Raw genomic sequence first — 19,396 nt, 5'->3', positions numbered from 1 at the left:
AACAGATGCATTGTGTCATTACAACCAATTGCTGTTAATACTTTTTGTTCAAAGTTGAAATTACTCAACTTTATTTAGAAGAACATATGTACTTTACAAAATGACCTCTATTACATTTACAGAGGCATTGTGACAGGGCTGGTGTAGAAAATCAATTGTGCCTGAATTTCAGCTCAGTTTCAGGGTCCTGGTTTTGTGCACGCTGTCTCATTGTCATGACTCATTGTTGAGCTATCAGCAAGGTTAGTAGCAACACCTGTGCTTTTCTTATGATCAATCAAAACGCCTACTGTGAAAATATTTGTCTTCAGCTAGGATTAACAACGATTTAATTAGTCTTTTAAATCATCCTGTCTCGGTCTGTGCTGTTTAGACAGGGATATTTGAGTGTCAGCCACACCAGGCCTGTTCTGCTTTATTTCAGCTAAGTGCCGGATCAGGGCCGCAGCCAAGATTCCTTCTTTCCTGCAGAAATTAAATGTAACTGATGACTTACTTAGTATGAACTGGACAGATGGTCTTAATTTAAACACCTAAAAGGCTGTTCTCCGTGAAGCCTTTAATGCTCCACTTAAAGAATCATTTCAAATGTAGACACCTGTCTTTTTCCTCTCACGCTGGTTGAGATGATTCTCCTGCTCTGATGATCTGAACAAAGGGAGCAAACCCAACTCTTTTACTGCCAGCGGTGGAATAACATCTGTGTGATGGAAAGCATGTGCTGCGCTCAGGCCTAAGAACAGTTTCTGGCCACTTGAGGGACAATTTATAGGGCCACAAATTTTCAAGCCTGTCTTTTCAATTTTCAACAACAATCAGGGACCCGTGTGCAAATAAAGCCTTACTATATGAACCCCGAAACACGCTTTCATGCTGTAATCATTTCACCTTGTTGAGGTAAGAAATATAATAATCTGTCCACATCCAGAGAGCCTTCCTCCACTCACCTCTCTCCACTGTTCAGCACAGTCCCCTCCAGCTGGCTTGTCTTCCACTGTTGTGACTGAGTCGACATGAAAAAGAGAAGCTAAATATTAGTTTCAGGCTGATTTGTGGTTTCATCTGTCAGCTGCTTGCAGTTGTTATGGCAAGAACGATGCCGAGCGTTTCAAGAAGAATTTCTTTAATCCAATTTCCCCCGGCCTCAACCAGAACCATATGTGTTTTCACTGCAGTGCGCTCTGAGATCACAGCGCCCTGATGGCTTTTAACAGCCCATCAGGAAGACTGACATGAAACTAAGACTTCTCTGCAGATCCGTTCAGGGAGACACCTCAGCGCCTGCTTCTTGCTTTGGCGTCATTTACTGCTGTGATTAACGCGTCACGCTCCCAGACAGAGGTCGGGTCACCGAGAGGTTTCCTCTGGTGTGAGAGCTTTCATTTGACCCAGGTGACAAGTAGCCTTAGTGCTGTCATTATCTGACAGATGAGAGAGACATGTGCGCAATGTGGCCTTCACCAAAATGGGAAAGATTTAAGTCTGAGTGATGTTTTTTTTTTTTTTCCTTCACGTCTGCTCTGATCTGCCAAGTAAAAGAGACACTTCAGAAAGGTCTGCAGAAACCACTTGGATCAGAGATCACAAAACGGCCCGAGTTCACTGCCCTTTGGGAATGATCAGAGTCAGGATTTACCAGAGTATTCCAGCAACGACTTGTGGTTGTGTTTTATATATTAAAGCAAATTAGCCTTTCCTCTTGTGGAAAAGTTTTTACTTTTACTTGTCCGCATTTTTCGTTGCTATATTAAAAATATAATATAAAAGTTTCAGCTCAACCAAAACACTATTTATATTTACCTCATATACTCACATTTTTGCTCCAGATCCTCTGGAAGAGCCCGTTCAGCACTCTTAAGTGCAATTTGCCCGTCAGCTGCCTCTGCTATTTGTATTAAAATGTTCAGTGGTGAGGATGTGGGTTTGTATTTCAACGCTTGCTCACTCGAGAATCTCACCAATATTGTTTTGATAGTAAACAAACATTTGTCTTCTGTCTTGAAAAGATCATTATGTTGTCAGTGGAAAAGATGCAGGTCGAAATCCTGATCTAATCTATTTAACTACAAAATCCCCCCATTTTTTGTGCCCACCAAACAAGCTCACTGTAATGTTTCGTGAGAGCCACCAGATGGCAGGATTTCACAGGATAAGTGCAAAGCCAGACAAGACCTGAACGGTCCAAATCAAGATATTCTGGTTTGCGGTATACTTACCAGCTTTGCTGGTTGTTTTGCTTTTTTCTCCCAAATAAAGTTTTCTCTATCAGAAGCACATGTGAGGCAATCACTCCAGAGAAAGATTAAGTTACTGTAGAAATGTAATGCCAATTAAAAAAAAAAGAAGACTGTCATCCAGTCGTCTTCTGTCCAAACTGTCTGTCTGCAGTCCAAATTGTAAATTCGAGACAAACTCCTGCAGTGATGGCAGAGAACCCCCTATTATTAGAAAACAAATGTTATCAGTTTAACTGACTGATGAAAGGCATTTGTGCTCGATTACTCCCTCAGAACGCATCCATCTGTTTCAGGCTCTCTGAGGTGAAAGACTGTCAGTGTTTAATGTGGTTGTGAATGTTTCCCCAGACTAGGATTTAGTGGTAGACTAATTACACAATGGGCAGGCAGCCTCAGCAGCACACTGCTGCCAGAGTCTTGTGTGACTGTATGTCATTAGTATTGGAACAGAGCGTTTGCCACAAAGGGCTGCGGTCACTCTGAGCCATTAAAACATGAAAGACGCCTATCCCACTCTTCTGGAGAAGGAATTTGCAAGACATAAACAGCCTGTAAAATGGAAAACTACATCTGTGTCCATTTGTTTTCCTGAAAGGCGGCCAGATTTGGTAATTCGTACTGAGATTCTTTCCAATAACAGAGCGCAGTCCAAATAAAGGATAAGGACTATTTGATCCATCTGTTTTCAATGTGGCATAGTAGTGGTTTTGTGCACAGGATCTCGATCCAGTGGGAGAGTAAGGAACTGTGAGGGCTTGAGAGTATGTTGGTGCCTTTGCTCAATTTGCACTCAGAGGTTTAGTACTTGTGTGATGTTTCTCAAGTGAAACACGAGCCACCCCAGTGCATTGCTGGAGAGTAACCCATTTACTCGACTACTGTATTTGGGTCTATTTACACTGTTGTATTACTGCTTATACAGGCCTAAAGTGAACATACCAGCATTTTTCCAGGGAGTCAAGAACTTCCATAATACTTTGCAGAATCCGAGGAATGTCATCGTTACATTTGAAATTTTCCATTTCCATAAAAAAAGAAGAAGAAAAAGAGAAAGTTTGGGGCCTGTAATAGCTGTATTTATTTTGTTAAACAGTAACTGTATTGTCTCTTTTAACCACATCATAGTCATTTTGTTATGCTCTAAATTTAACTGACAGCTGTATGAGGATAGGTTTTCTCTCTCTGGCAATCAGTCCTTGTTATTGCAAGGGAACCCTTGATTTTTGTATTTCCAAATCCTGCGAGTTGTGTTGCCTATTGAATGCCTTCTAGGTGATGTATTTTGGGAACATGCTGGAGAGATTATCTATCCTGGCTTGCCCTGGAGAAACCTCTGTATTCAAACAAAGAAAAAAGGAGATGGTAGGCAGAGAGAGGGAAGTTTGGGATAGCTACGCTGCCCCGCGATCCATACCCAGATAAGGAAAGGATGGATGCACAATCACTGGAACTGATTTTCAATTTCCAGAGCAGCAGATCATGACCATACCGGTTTGTGGGCCCTCTTCTTACTGATTGTTCAATCACTAACTTTTTGCTGTTGTTGTTTGCTTAACTATTTGCTTTTCCCAGAGTTTTCTGGAGTAAATTATTGCTTAGTTTTACTGGTCTACCGCCATGCCAACAATTTTGTAAAAACTTTGATCATTGTTAAGATGCTTACAATCAGAGTCACACCTGTAAAATCGGGCTATATTTTGTGCTCTTGCTTGAACCCCAACTGACCATAAATGCACAAAATCTGATAGTAATCCATCAAAGGCAGCGTGAAAATCACAGGAAAGTTAGTGAACTTCTATTCATCCTTTTGTTAATCTTCTTTTAGACCTCCTCAGATTAACCACATGACTCCTCAAGGCGCCGATCTTTGCCCTCAGATTGGAAACCCGTGAACAGTACTCACTGAAGTGTGAAAGCGTTGAGAGGAAAATGTAAATGAGCCCTTCAGCGAAACAGTTAAACGTTAATTTAACCTGCAGGGACTTCACTATATTAGACATTACCTTGCCAGAAAATTCAATCTTTCTTTTGATGTTGAGCAGGGGTGTAAAAAGACTGTGAACTGGCAGCTCTGAATATCTAAAAAAGATAAGCCGGTGTCTCTCTCCCTCATTAGGCTGAATGCTGAGCTAAAACAGCTTTTCATGTCACCTTAGTAAACAGTTTAATGTGCACCTCTTTCATCTGCTATTCCCCCCCCCCCCCGCAGCTTTGATCCACGCCTCAGTGTCTGGGTACGATTGCACCTCTTCACTGTAGATTTGTCTCTATGCTAATTGAGATTTTTTTTCATGAGCTTGTTCTGAAAACACCCACTGAGATAATAAATGAAAGGCCGGAGTGTCGTTTAACCTCTGACTCCTCTCGAGATTGAGATGGAATATCCTGATCGTTCATTGTTCTTTCATTTTATTTTTTCAGTCAGATCACATCAGGAATGTGTGCACCTTCAACATATTTTAGCAAATCACCATAAAACAAATCATAGGGAGATTTAATTAAAAACAAATACGGCGTATTGTGATGACTAACAGGACGGATTAATAGTTTAAAGTTTCTCTGTGAGGATGAGGTGCTGTGCTTTAGTGCTGTAACCTTCTTCTATAGATTGTCACTTGAAACAGTAGGGGGGCAATTAGTGGCAAATCTAGTCAGCTCATGACCTTCTGAGCGGCCTTCTTCTTTAGTGATGAGTGAAAATGAGAGAACCACTTTCACGTGACATTTCATTCATTGCACAGTGTCAGGGATCGAACCATCGGCGCTCCAAACTGCTCCACTTTCCTGAGCCGCAGCCATAACCGAGATAAAATTCGAATTAAAAGTCAGCTGCATAAAACTATTTACTGTGAAATCAAAATCAGGTGGTAAAGCGGTCATATTTGTAACCTGCAGAGGGCAAGCTTGGCTGAGAAATAAGCATCAGAGCTGAGAGCCACACTCAGCAGCCACTTTATTAAGCACCCCCAGCTAACGTATTTCTGTATATTTAACATAGTCCTGCATCAATTTGTGTCTTTTTTTCTCTGATGTCAGCCTCTTTGCAGTGTTTACTTTTTGATTAAAGTGTTTCAAGTATTTTATTTTGATATTTTTTTTTACACCTCATTCATCTGATGGTAGATTAGATCTTAGAATTAACAACACCAGCTGTAGCCTCAAAAATTAACTACAAAGGTGAAACAGCAGATCTCTAGGACATTTTTTAACACAGCTGAGCATTATTAGATTCATGAAGGTTGAATTGACAACAGAACAGCTGCTTTGTATTGGTTTTTTTTAATCTAGAATCTCAAACTATCTGGCATTCAAGTGTATGATGTACTTTGAGGTCCACTGCTAACAAGGTAACAAGATCCAGCTTTCTCAGGATTCAGCTTCAAGAATCAGGATTTATATTCAATAAATCAACACATAATCTTATTAGACTGTGGTAAAATAGAAGGCTTATGTTTTATATTTTAAAAATAGTTGCTTTTCTGAATGCATTTCTCAACAGGAGATGTGATGACGTATTTTAGGTTTGCAGGAATCTAACAGCGATATCTCATTAGGAGGCCTGTACCGAGACAGTTACATCTCCTCCGACTGTGCTGCTGGTCAGTTCTAAGCTGAGTGATTTTTCCTGACCCTGACGTGCCACAGCAGTGCCCTCGGTGCTCAAACTATCCATGTTGCTTGTTGACAGCAGCTCCTCTTTGGGGCTGCCGGAGATTGGCCCGAGGCTGACCTCCCGTCAGTCTGCTGGAGGAAAGCAGGAGACTAGTTTGGACTGGGAAGACAGGGTGAAGCCTAGAGGAATAATAAGGAGGGGAGGGGAGAGCCCGACACACAGACAGTGCACTGCGCATACACACATTTGACAGAGTTGATCTGAGGTTTTTCTAGGCTTTCCTCCCACACATTTCCACCGCGTGAGTCAAAGGGCAAACTGTTAATTTATTAAATTACTACTTTCTTTTTTGCTTCCAGGTATGTTTTCAAATGCTATAATTAACTGTCAGGTGTATAATGACACAAATATTTTGATGGTTGTTATTCATTTTGTAAGTTGATCTAATGGTGCATGAGCTGTCTTCATGTCTAACTGGGTTTGTTGACTGCAGGAACAGGACAGCACTGTGTTATTATGATTTGAGAGGAAATGTTAGGTTTCATCTGCGCTCATAAATAGTCTATCATCACAGAGCAGCACATAGTGGGGAAAAATTAGTGCATATTTTTGTGCTGTAGATCAAAGAAAAAAATGGCACAGAATCAATTAATGATTAATATGCCATCTGTTGGTGGTGGCGTTTTGAATATCAATATGACTCCCCTCGGATGTTTAATCACCTGATACCATTGTGTTGGAACACAACAACGGAGCTGTTGAAAGTGCCGTAGTGTCAGAGAGCCCAAATGTTTTGATCCACCTCCACGATATCATAAGATATTCATCGCTCCAGTGGAGAAACACGTCTTCGGGGCCCCGACAGCAGAGCACACATGCAGATATCTGCTGTGCGTGCAGGGCTGCTGTAGAGATCCCACCCAAGGCAAGGCCCCATTCGCTCTCCAGCACGGAGGATGTTGTCGATATGGCCTTGACAGCGCGTTCTAACCCTGAGGCCCAAAGAGGGACAGGAAACAGTTGGCTCTTGATCGACTGAAGTGGTGCCTGGGACTTTCCCACACGCCTCGGGATGCTCCTCGTTGAGCCTGGTCTGTGGTTGGAGCGTGTGTCTGCTCCACTTCACACCAGGGAGAAGAGGGAGGGGAGGGAGAGGAGCGGGGCACACTCAGCCTTACTGTAGAAGTTGGAGAAAACTTTTCAGAGGGGATTCATCGCCCCTTAGCTGAGAGAACAGCATAAATTATTTGCGCTGGCAGATGTTCACAGACCCAAATATGCATGAATTTGTAGAGCTGGCAGGCTTCCCTCAGTCAAACGTACTAGTTTTCACGATGCGTGCAGGAGCAGTTGTTATTCTGGCTGTTTTACAGAGAGCATTAATCTGAGCTGTCAGCACCACCAACCACTTTGGTGGAAATTATTTCACTCCTTAATAAGGGAACTCTGGTGCTGTATTACATATGGCGGTCAGGGTAACATTCTTGGTGGGTCTGTCATCATGTAGCTGCTCTCCAACAGTGAGCCTTCTGTGTTGGGCCTGCAGCACACTCTCTAACCCAGAGATGAAAAGAATACTAACTGGGAATTAAACGGAATAACTACCTCTCACATTCTCTCTCGTGGTGAAGATGAAGAAAACCTCCTGCTAGGAAGAACGAGAAACTCAATATTAGTACTATATTGACCTATTACTGAGCTTCTCTTATTATTTATTATGTATTATATGTTTTTTTAATGTAATGTGACATAATACATTATATAAACCCAATTTAAACAAATTTAAAAAGTTGGGGCGCTGTCTAAAATGGGGGCGATCGTGGCTCAAGAGTTGGCAGTTCGTCTCGTAATCAGAAGGTTGCCGGTACGAGCCCCGGATCCGACAGTCTCGGTCGTCGTGTCCTTGGGCAAGACACTTCAAGTCATGCAGTTTGCGGTTTAGCATTGTCTTGCTGAAATATGCAAGGCCTTTCTTGAAAAAGATGTCATCTGGATGCGAGCATATATGCAAAGATAGAATTTCGTATTTCGTTCAGAACTGATGGTGCCCTCCCAAATGTGCGAGCTGTCAATTTCGAAGGCACAAATGCATACGATCAGGAATGCAGGCTTTTAAACAGAGTGCTGATAACAAGCCGGATGGTCCCTCTCCCGCTTCCAAAAATATTTAAACATTTTTTATTTGTCTGACCACAGACGTTTTCCACTTTGCTTCAGTCCATTTCAAATGGTTCATACACAGCTTCTTGTTGGTGTGATAGAGCTTCAGCCTTGTTTATGGATGACACGGTGAACTGTGTTCATGGACAGTGATTTCTGAAAGTGTTCCTGAGTCCATGCAGTGATTTTCATGACCGACATCACGTCTGTTTTAATGCAGTGCTGCCTGAAGGCCCGGAGGTCCGAAGGTTAGGATTTTCAGCCTTGCTCCTTGTGCACACAGATTTCTCCAGATTCTCAGAATATTTTAATGATATTGTGGACTGTAGATGGTGAGATTGTCAAAGTCTGGACAATCCTACATTGAAGATCATTATTCTGAAATTGTTCCGTAATTCGTGGATGACATTTTTTGCAGATTTCTGAACCTCCTTTACTTACTTAGACAAGCTCTGCCTGTCTAAGAAGCTCTTTTTTATTCCTAGTCCCGACCTGTTTCTGGTTACTTAGCCTCCCAGCTTTTTTTTTTTTTTTTTTTTTTTTACTGTTTATAATTGTTAAAAATAAATTGTATGCTTCTCATTTCTTTCTCCTCTCTTATGTCATCTCTTAAGCAGCTCAGGTTTTAGCTGAAATGTACAGGCCCCTTTTCAGCCAAATGCATAAATCTGAGTACATATTTTTCTTATTTATTGTAAAAACAAAGTAAACCCCGGATGCCTCCCAGGCCAAAAAAACTTTAGTCCCGATGATTTATTTTTATTTTTTACTGCTGATCATTTTAGCATTACAACCTTCACAAATGTGCTATTTCTGCAGGACTGCTGTAATTACATAAGACCACAAATGTGCTCACTACATATGGGCATAATGAAAAATAGATTAGGGAAATGCATATTGTGGTGCCTTCTGTGGTCGGTTATCCTGGCCACTCTAAGCACTCTGGTCATTATATGGGTTCTAATGTAGCATTTTGCCGCACATGGAAAGCCAACGTTTGCAAATGATCATGTTTCTATTTTCCAGCACCTTTTATAGGCATGCAGTCATCAACTAAAACCGTGTGACACCTGAATGTGAAGCACAAAACATTAGACATTGTATAATCAAGCTTTCATCGGCGTTCCAAGAAGTAAATAACAATAATAAAGGTGGGTGAGACAACCTGTAACTGTCACGCTGTATCTAACTGTGGAGAGAGAAGTGACTTAGAGCCTTTCCAACAGGAGGGCTTTGGCAGACTGCCACTTAGTGTGGTCCCCCTGAGGGCCCTTACTCATGAATCAGAGAAAATGGGAATTACACATATTAAAGAGGGTAAACGTCAGTAATCACAGCGCTGGGAAGGATGCTTGAGGACTCATCAGGCCCACTGCTGCTTTTTTAGAGACACTTGTTTCAAGGAGCCACTGTGTTTAGTGGCTGGCAGCAACACTGCGACAGGCTAAATTACAGATTTCACCTAGAATATTCACCGTCAGCACACCTGCATCTACTCCCAAGCCTCCACGAGTCTCCGTCTCCACGCTGATGGTGCACACCACAATAACGCCATCTGACTGCTCCCCCACTCCCCGAGTCACGCAGCAGGCAGGTCGAGTTACAGCCTGTCATGTTCGTTATTGTCTTCTGTGCATTGGTATTTCCAGCATGTTTGTCCGACATCGACTGCCTTGTGGTCCGTGATAGAGATGGGCTTGGTAGTTTTGACACGGAAAAGTTTGTTTGTTTGTCTGTCTGGTCAGCAGAGGTCACGCAGCAGTATGTTTGTTTGGCGGGTCAATTGAGTCTACTAACAGAGGAGGCCAGTGAGGAGAAGTGATGGAGGGAGAAGTGCTCATTAGTGGCCCTTTCCTCCTATGTGTTCCTCCTCTGGTGGAGATGGGAAGACCACCAGGCCCTTTACCCTGACTCCCAGATAAGATGTCTGGAGTCGCTCCACATGACTTAGTGTTGTTGGTACTTTGACAGAAAACAACCCTCAAGGGAAACTCAGGCAACCATAAATATTTAGGCACCAAAGAGCTTTATGGAGTTTGTTGTAAAAGGATTTATAGCAGCCTGGGAGGCAATGCATCAGTGTCTGAGGGCCTTAAGCATCCAGTGTTTACAGGACCTCGTATGAATCCTCCCAAAACTCTCAGCCAAGCCTGGAGAATTGGACCAAATAAGCACTCCAGCACCAGGAATGCAAACACCACAACTCCTCCAAATGAGTTTCAGAAAACAGGTGTGAGCGCAGCAAAAAAAGAAAAGAAACGAAAAATGACCTACAGATGATTATTCACAAACAAGTCAAGTTACTGGCCTTATATGGATCGACTTGGAAATATTGGTTCTGTGCCTTGTGAGGATTTGATGCAATTATTCGCTGTGTAAACTGAGACCAACAGCTAGAAAGGCCATCAATAAGCTTGTAAAAAATACATTTGGGGTTATGAATAGTTCAGGATCTGATTTACCTAGTTCAGCTGTGTATTGTTTAATGTAATATCGGCACTTGCTGTCTGTGTCAGATAGGAATTTCACCCCTGGACAGAGCCGAGCTTGTTGCTTCCCAATTTTGCCATCTTTAAGCTGAGCAGAACGATTCGAAAGATCTGAGCTGTGTTCAACAGGGAAGCTAAAAAAATGGTTATTTTTTGCAATAACTCATTTTTGGGACAAACTTGTATGCTTTAACCATCCAGCAGACACTGAGCAATGTTAGCATCCGTTTAGTCGCCTGCTTCCCCCCCCCCCCCCCCCCCCCCCACCCCCCAATACACTCTTTTTGGTCACTTGTGAGGCAAATGTTTGTGTCTTTAGCTGCTTACCCTTTCTGTCTGTCCATTATTTGGTGCTAAGCAGTCAACACTCACTGAGTTTTATAATGGTTTTCCAATAGAAATTTCACAAATGTAGAGAAATTGTAGAGATATTTTGTGGACTTTTCACAAAGCTTTGCACCAGGAGGCCCTGTGGTGCATGGAGAATGTTATGAAAGTGAGAGTGTCTTAAGTGCTTACAGTCTTGCCTTACCACACCAACGTCAGCCAAGGATCTGCATAACTTGGATCTAAAGTTTGACTCCCCCCGATTCAGACTTTTTGAGAAAGGGAGCAGAAATCAAAACAGTTACATTGTGGGCTGTAAGGCTGAAATTTGAACATATGCAAACTTTTCAGACATGTGGGAAGTTTGGTGATTGCTCTCTCTCTTTAGTGTAAGTGACACCTTTCACATACTGGTTGAAGTGTCCCCTGTTAAAGCCACTTAAATCACTGGAGAGCTGTTTGTTATTCAAATTCAGCCTCAGCATGCCATGGTATGACGTGTTACACAAAAAGCCTTTATGGATATACGCTCTTATAATAATGGCTCGTTGAACCAGGCGTAAATAAACAACCGTGGCGGGTAGCTGATTAGTTATTGTTTCCTCTGTGGCAAACTATTGTTGCACTAAAACAACGGCACTCTCTAAACAAATCACTTGTAGCAGCAGGCTGTCTGGGCAGCCTCCACCGCAACTCTTCCTTTACATTCACTCTCCTCATCAATGTTGCATGAGGGTGTTATCTGCATCCCTCTCATCTCTCCCTTCCTCCCCAGGTTTTTATCTGACCAAGCTCTTTCATCTCTATCCTTAAGTGGAAGCCGGACATCTCGGTCCACTATCCACGCCACCCCTGTCTCTGCTGGCCTAGCTGCTCCTCTCTTCATCCTCCCATGCTGCCCTTTACTACCTCCCCGCAGGGTCACAGGGCTGCTTTGTCCCAGATTGCTGGAGGATCAGGATTCCTCATTATCCCTTTAACTGTACATTTATCTGACAAGACAGAAGAGAGAGAGCGACCCCCGGCATCATTAAGCTTTAATAGACAGCCAAGAAATGAGGGAGAAGCCATAAAAGCAGGAGCCGAACCAGAGTTTCTCTTTAATGTCTCTGATCGTCCTGACAGGATTATTAATCAGGAACTAAAGGAATTTAAAACCTTTGCTCTTGGCTTCCTCACTTAGAGTCTTTAGCTTGCACCATTACATAGCAACCCAGGGTCAGGAGGTCTGTAGCTAATTGGTTCTACAGGGTTTTGAATAACAATGAGCTGAGCCCAATTACTGAACTACAGAGAGGCGGAGATGAGAAGAGAGGGAGGGGGACCCGGTGGAACAGGCACAAGGATGCAGGGAGGAGGCGGAGGAGGAGATGAGGTGGGGGGGAGGCTTTTTCACGGCTGCTGTCTCCCTCCTCCTTAGAGTGGGGATATTAATGAGATCAGTAAATGAATGCTGGCATAGATGGGGATGTGCTGCTGTAGAAAAACAGCCGCCCTGCCCCTGCAGGACAGCAGCAGCAGCAGCTCCTCATTCACTATTCCATTTGACTCGCACGAAATGTGTGCGCCACGTTCTTTTTGTCCCAGATTTTTCCCCCTTCTTTGCATCACATGTTCGTTTATTAGTGATGTATTTTCCTTTCTTTCCTCTGACACAGGGGATCTGTTTCTGTGGTCTTTTGATAGCTCGGCCGTATAGCAGTCTGCCTTGTTGAGCCTTTAATGTTGTCTTCGGGGGTTTGTATTCAGCGGTGGCTAATGCAGTTAGTCCCAGCAGTTTAGAGGCAGTTTGGTAGTAAATTCACAGTCACTCCGAGGCATAACAGCTGCCGATTGTTCCTTATTTTTGTGACCCCTTCTGCTTTGGTCCACATCAAGACTTGTTTTTCATCCTCTTGCTTACCCATCATAACGTGCTGCTGCTGCTGCTGCTGCTGCATATCCAGTGGGTAGATTAAGCCGAGCTGTATCCACACAATGTCTCTCCACTCCAGTGTGTCATGGCCCGTCTTGCCTTGCTTGTGCTGATGAAACTAGTTTGGATGGAAGCATTATCAGATTTAGAGAGCTAATTTGCTGCAGCGGCAAAAGGACCGTTCATCCTGTTCAAGGGATGCTTTTTTCACTTTGGTGGTGCTCCGTATTTTTTATTTTATTTTTTTTTTAGCCCTTGAAACATTGCATCAGTGCTGAGCTGTAAGACTTTTAAATTGATCTCTGCTTAAATAATCTCTTTCAAATTCATGAATTCACATCGAGCAATCCCCTCTTCTGAGCATTCATCACTTTCAATAAACCCCCGAGAAGCTGTCATTATGCCTCCACCTCCTCATCGTGCTCTAAACTGCTGTTCAAGGGCTGCAATTTGGAAATGTGATTTAAATATTGCTTGAAATGGATAGCTCGTATTTACCTAAGCCCCCCCCCTTCACGGTGCCAGAGTCTGTCATGCGATGAAAGCCAGAGGATGTCAACTGCACTTCCTGTGCATGAGTTGTAGACATTAATTGCTGCTAGCACAAAGTTTAGCCCCGACCTTTCCAGATCACAAGGCAAACAGAATTCTCTGTGGGCCTGGTTTTCCGCACGCTTTTGTCACTCCTTCTTCATGGCTGGATTTCTCCGAGATGAGAAAGGATTGTCTTTGCTTACACTTTTAATCGGCTATAGAGCGCTGAAATACTCCAGCTGGAATGAGAAGGAGATAAAGGCCTTCTTAACTCCGGGCTGCAAATGAACTACAAATCCTTGAGCTGGATTGCTGTTCATTCTTCAGTTATGTAAGCCCCAAATCAGTTTTTTTCCCCCTGTTCCCACTCAATGGTGTCACTGTGTATATACAAATAAATTCTTGACAGACAAGCCTTATAATCTCGTTCAACTTTCAAGTACAAGCATTAATAAGAGCACGAGTCAATTTTTCCCAGGGTTTAAAAGTAATCAGCACGCTCGCTGCGTGATGATCAACTCATGATGGCTTTGAATATTCATCACCAGTGATTGATTGGCTTCATATAGGTTTGTGCGAGGCTGTCTTACAAATACGCCTTTGAAATTCCTCCTCGGCAGCGTGCTTGGATGTGGATTACGCGTCGAATCTCATCTCTTTAAAAATGGTTGCGAGTGCCATTCATTCCAAACAATCCTTCTGAGCCCGTAATATATTCTGAACTCTCGAATCTGCATATTTGCGTACTGTAACCGAGTTGCAGCTGTGGTCTCAGAAGAGTTTATCATTATTTCACATTTATTTTGTCTCCCTAATTACCTAATTAATTCTGTTGTTTTGATTGTGGTGTTTACCGTTTGTTTTGTGGAGGCGTAATCCTGTTCTATTTGTCTGTTTGAAGAAGGAGCAGTCTCGCTGAATTATTCATGCTGCACTCCAGCGACAGCACAGCCGTTTAAATGATGAAGGCATTTATGAAATCCTCTCTCTCTCTCTCTTTTTCACACACACTTTCTCCCTTTCTCACTCTAGCCTCTCTCTCTCTCTCTCCCTTTTTCTCTCTTTCTCTCAGAGAGGGCCTGAGGCGATGGAGTGTAAGGAGGGGAGAGGATTTCACAAGGCGATGAGGTGATGGAAAAACATGTCCCTCTAATGTGTCTCACCGATCTCAGAGAGGGCCGGACCCCAAAGCCACGTCTAACCTGACGCTATCATTTGACCTTTTATCTCCACTTCTCACAGGAAACAGTGCTACGCCCTGCTCATTGTTCAAGCCTCTATGAGTGTGTGTGTGTGTGATTTTCTGACCGAGCCAAACCCCCACTGAGCAGAAATGTGGACACTTGAGCCGACACAGGCGCTCTGAAGTGCTGCTGAGGTGTCAAAACGTTGTTCACTGATTGGATATCACTGTGTCATGTGGTGGCTCGGTGTCCACTTCACACCTTCAGCTGTGACTTCTTTCAGTGTTGACGAGACTCGATAGAGCACAAGTCAGCAGAGGCTGTGGATCTATTCAAGGTTTACTGACATCTGGTTTGATTTTTCCCCCCCTTTTTTAAGAAAATGCTTTGTCTCCGCTCTCAGTGTGGTCTTAATGGTGTTCCCACTCAAAGAGTATTGGAGGAGGAGGAGAGAGAAGAGGAGGGGGGTGATGGGGCTCTCTGGAGATTGTCTGTTTGCTGTGTTTACTGCCAAACCCTTAAGGACTTACAGGCACTTTCATCAGCACTCAGCAGTACATAATACACACCTCCCCGCCTGTGTTCGCTCAGCTTCTAATGTCTTATTTCACTCTCACACACTCTTATGCGTTTCTGAAAAACTATATATGACACCTTTGAGTCCCAGGGGTCACTTATGTCTGTCTGTAAGGCCTGATTACCATCTTCTAGTGGCAGCACACCATTATACATTTACATGAAAAAGATCTTACACCAGACATCATTTGTTTGAGCTTCCTTTCAGGGTTTCCCTGTGGGGCGGCATTGTCCTTAAAATGCACAAATCTCAGATAGTAGCTCTGGTTTTCAGGAGGCCTGTTTCTTTTGACGATTGCAAGCTTGATGGACGTTATCAGCCGCCATGTGACTCCAGGCTCAAACAAAAGCCTTGAGCAAATAGTATGTATGATTTTATTAAAAATCTTTCCTAATGTGTTGTTTTCTCTCTGTGGGCCTGTGGATTTTGCATGCTATTTGATCTGCCCTAAACATACATCTTTAATCTTAGCTGCAGGCTGTGTGAGAGGTAGTGCGTGTCACTGCCTCTCCACTGAGTCTGCGGGCCTGCTTTTACACCACTGCAGTCCCTCTGGGAGGCCTGCAGAGGGCAGCATGCTAAACACAGCATCCTCTCCTACAGCAGTTCCTTTGCACCTGCACCACCCCCTCCTCCTACTCCTCCACAACTATCTCTATTAAGGTACATCTTCATTAGCTCACAAGAGGAAATAAAAAAAGAGAAGAAGAAGAAAGAATAATAATAATAATAAAAAAACAGGCTGAGAATGAAACCATCATGGGCCCGCGGGGTGTTCTACTGTTTGTACTGACACAGAGGACGAGTTATGCTAATTGAGAGTTCTTTGCATAATTAGGCAGAAAAAACTTTATCATTATTATTAGTGGAGAATAGCCAGACAGAGGGTAATTTCAAGTTTCCCAGCAGGGTGCTGACAGAGAACAGAAACAAAAAGGACACACTCTCAATGTTATTCCTGCTGTCTTTTGATGCAGGGAGCATAATTCATCTAAGATACTTAGCCTGAGTACGCTTTAATGATGATGACTTTTCCCAATGTGATTTTTCAAAGTGTTTTAATGTATTGTCTTCATAGTGGATGTGTTTGCTGTGGTAAATTCGAGGACTGCATATTAAGTTATCCACCTAAATGAGATATTTTTTTCTTTCGTGTTTAATGAGCCTTCACTTTTTGCCATTTTTTTTTTTGCAGACATCTTCATTCTGCTTTTGTGTGTGTGCGAGTGCGTTGTGGTTTGTGGCACATGTTTGGTCCTGTGTTGAGACTGGGAATGTGTGATACCACTGAGAGGTGATGCGGCTAGCCGCTCAGCTACACAGGGCTGTGAGTAAGTGGGCCGTGGTTATAACAGGCACACAGGGCAGTCACAACAGAGTGCTGAATCTATTAGTTCCTCAGCAGGATTTCAGCAGGTCATTAGGGTTCAGTAAGATCCTGTGATATCCTGTTATGCACTTTACCTCTTCACTTAAGTTTGATGATGCTACAGCCAGTGTGTGTAGGAAGATGTCTTTTCCCTAGGAGCGCGGGGCCTGTGCTTGCTTGAAGACGGTGAACGATAGTTTATGCCGCAGTAAGTATTCCTTTCAAAGGCTTTACAAGGCACTGGGGATTAAGAGACTGTACCACACTCATCTCATTTGTGTCAGAGCCGAGAAAAGGGAGCACTCTAAACACACACTGCACCAATAAGCCGTATAGGATAGAGTGGAGATGAGGGCTCTCAGAAACATTGCACCTGCCCCAGTTGTTCTCCACCAACATGGCTGTCTGTGCACCGCCTGCTTCACAAATTCAGGGAACATTCCCTCGCTTCAAAGGTTCCCCTGCATTTTTTCATCTCTGTGCACCAGCCCACGGCCAAAACCACAGATTAATATTTCAAAACATGTTTCTTGCTTGCACCCCGACTCCCCCCTCTTCCCATCTCCCCGCTTCTCTCTATACCTCCCCTCCCTCCTTTGCCTCAATGATGCCCCCCACCCCCCAATCTCCACCCACCCACACCCCCAGCATCATCTCTCACACATGCAGCCCATTCCCTGTTCACCACTTATTCTCCTCTCGCCCCCGCCCCAACCCCAACCTGCCTGCCTCCCCGCCTGCTTGCTCGCCAAAATGTGTGATATTTTTCCATATCTCAAGTTTTGCTGCTCCACTGCTCTCTTCAATCCAATCACCAGTGCAGTATGTTTTATGGATTAATAAGAAATGATCTTGGAAGGTCCAGTCAAGGCAGCTGAGGAGCCAAAAGCAGAAGGATGAAGTGATGAAACAGAGGGGGAGAGGGGCAGGGTGCCGTCTGCAGTCGAATTTTAATGAGTACCAAGGGGAATATCCAATTTTTTTTTTTTTAATGGGGTATCCTTCTGGTGCTTTGCTCTAAATCACTGTCACACAAACAAGGTATTTCCCATCATGCCTCTGATTTGGCTTGGTAACTGTGTCATCCCGTGGCAGAGACACCTCACCGACGCACCTGCTCCGCAATCCTAATTGAACAGATGATCTGCCAATTTGTCATGTTTATCTTCAGAGGCGTTCTGGCGTCAGTGCCCCTGCTCTGCTCAGCCCCCTCAGAACACAGTGCAGATGTTAGCAGAGCCTTTTTTTATGACAGATCTTGTAGTCATTACTGAATAATTCATTGCAACATTAATGTCTTTAGATAGCATCTCCAGCATCTTGCTCTGCCTTTTTGGCTCCCTCTCTCTCTTCATTCTCCAGCTCCTCACAAGGGAAAACTTTATTATTCTCTCCACTGACAGCAAAGTATATGGATAAAAGATAATTGCCTGGCTTGACTCAGCCATTGATATGAAAATAGAATTGAAATTATTCACCGTGTTTTAAAGGTTAGTTGAAGGTTATTATTCAGGGAAAGGTGTTCTGGAAAGGAGTGTCTATGCGCAGCCCAGTGGCAGACCTGACAAGACATTTCTGAAAGGCTAATATGCTATGCATGCTGCAAAGGCCATGCAGTGAATAAACAGAAAGGGTCTCCTGAGATCTTAACACAGGAGAAGTCAATTATTTATGAGCAAATTATAGCTCACTCTGTGCATAAATATGATACGCTCCAAAAAAAAAAAAGAATGAAAAAAAAGATGTGGGCTTGATTGTGAGCACACCCCACTTTCTTTTATTCACTATATTGTTTGTCCTTTCATTCGCGCTTCCCTGCATGGTGGAATGTAATATGAACACTCTAATGAAGAGCGAGAGGGTTTTCTCAACCAGTTTAATGTATTCGATCCGTTGCATGCTTATAGGCTTGTTATGGTTCAGATGGACTTTGAACATGGGCTTAATAAATCACCTCCGCCAGCAGTCGTCTGATGTTTCTGCTTAACAGCTGCTCTGATGTCTGTGGTTGGCCCAGCACTACTTACGCCACTCTCTATTACCATGGCAACTGTGGGGACGTATGCAGGTAGCATGCTGTAAGCTGGAAGAAGTCATGGTGTGCTTTTTGATAGCAGCCATAGAGGAGCAGACAGCCGCCTGCCTGTCTGTCTGTCTGTCTGTCAGCAGGCGGCTGGTCCGCTGCACATGTGAGCTAATATCTAGTCAGGTTTGTCTTTTAAAGATTCCTTTATGCATTTTAAAGCTTTGTTTTTCTTTGTTCCCTGACTTGAATGAGTGAGGTGTAATGATATTATTTGGTTTGTTTTCAATTCACACTTAAAAATCCGTTTTAGAGTATTTATGAGCAGATTTCCTCTCGTATATCTTTATTTATAGGCAGGAGCGTAAAAGCAAAGTAAGGCTAAACAAATCAGTTTTCACACACTGACTTGAAGTCAGATTGGAGTCTGACTTCAAGGCATCAAAGAGAAGTGAGACGAGAGGCAGAAAATGAGCACTTCTTCTAGGAAGATGCTGTGGTTCACACCTCCTCTTCACCTGTTTCCTCAGCCTCTCGTTCGATCCTTTTTCTGTTCATCGAGCTTCGCTGACTTCATTCAAAGATGCAGGTGTGATCACTCACCCATTCACTGTTAGTTAAGACCACCTCTTCTGATCCCAAAATAGACAGTTCCAGTTCCTTCCATAAAAAAACACCTTGCTTTTTAAATATTTCATATAAACTTTCGATTTGTCAAAGTCATTCAGATACTTGATTTATTTGTTTTTTTTAAAGAAATGCATAAGTATGAATAGAAAGCGCTCTCTAGGCTCAGTATTGCAGAATTGTGGCTTCCCATTTCTCAGTTTTGTTTTTGACATCAGCTACTGTGCTGCAAGTACGGATGGGAATTGATCAGAATTGATTAATTCTCTTATGAATTGTCATTGGGTTGTCATTGGCTCCATTTTGAGAGTCACTACCATTACTAAGCAGAAATAAAGAGA

Source organism: Aulonocara stuartgranti (genome assembly GCF_965226115.1).
Source record: "Aulonocara stuartgranti genome assembly, chromosome: 7".
Lineage (NCBI taxonomy): Eukaryota > Metazoa > Chordata > Actinopteri > Cichliformes > Cichlidae > Aulonocara > Aulonocara stuartgranti.
The sequence above is the reverse complement of the archived record's forward strand: the minus strand, read 5'-3'. Positions refer to the sequence as shown.